The sequence below is a fragment of the Chiloscyllium plagiosum genome, chromosome 25 (assembly GCF_004010195.1).
Source record: "Chiloscyllium plagiosum isolate BGI_BamShark_2017 chromosome 25, ASM401019v2, whole genome shotgun sequence".
Classification (NCBI taxonomy): Eukaryota; Metazoa; Chordata; class Chondrichthyes; order Orectolobiformes; family Hemiscylliidae; genus Chiloscyllium; species Chiloscyllium plagiosum.
In genome coordinates, this window is record NC_057734.1 from 15,247,846 (window position 1) to 15,248,788 (window position 943).

Sequence of the window (943 nt, forward strand, 5' to 3'; positions counted from 1 at the left end):
CCCTCTTTTACCCCCACCTCTGACCCTACTAAAACATTTAAACCCTGGAACCTGCAACAGCCAATCCTGTCCCTGTTCTACCCATGTCTCCGTAATAGCCACAACATCGAAGTCCCAGGTACCAACCCACGCTGCAAGTTCACCTACCTTGATGTAATTGTAATTGATGCTTTTTAATTCTGCCCATTTTAAACTATACAACTAAGCAGATACTCCACAAGATTAAATTACACAGACCGAGAATATGTGCTGCACTGCTAGGAGTCACCATTAGGAAATGTGGGAGGCAGAACTTTTGTTACCTCAGATTCCATGACAAGGCAAGTTGAAGGGACTGCACCCTGCTTCTCTGTGCAGTTTATGGTTATGACAGTCTGACAGTATAAAAATAACAAAGCATTCTTCAAGAGCAAACAAAACAGTGAGTGCCAGAAGGCTATCGTGTGTGGAAAGCTTCACTGTTGACCCTGAACCAGTCCTCACTTGATGTCATTCCTGTATATGCAGGGTCATATACTCCAATTGGCCTGCAGCCACATCACATCAGTCACTTGCCAGCAAATGTTATCAGGACACATACAAACTGGAGACACAGAGAAGTGAGTGCTCACTGCTTTTATAGCTGTTGGGCTTTTCACCATTCCCTTCAAAATCCAATACAATTTATTGTTGCAAAAGCAAAATACTGTGAATACTGGAAATCTGAAACGAAAACAATGTATTTAACAGGCCAGGCAACATCTCTGAAGAGATGATATGGAGATGTCAGTGTTGGACTAGGGTGTGCAAAGATAAAAATCACACAACAGATTTAATTGGAAGCACTAGCTTTCAGAGTGTTGCTCCTTCATCGGGTGGTTGTCAACAGCTAGTGCTTCCAATTAAACCTGTTGGATTATAACCTGGTGTTGTGTAATTTTTATCTTTGAAGAGAAACAGAGTT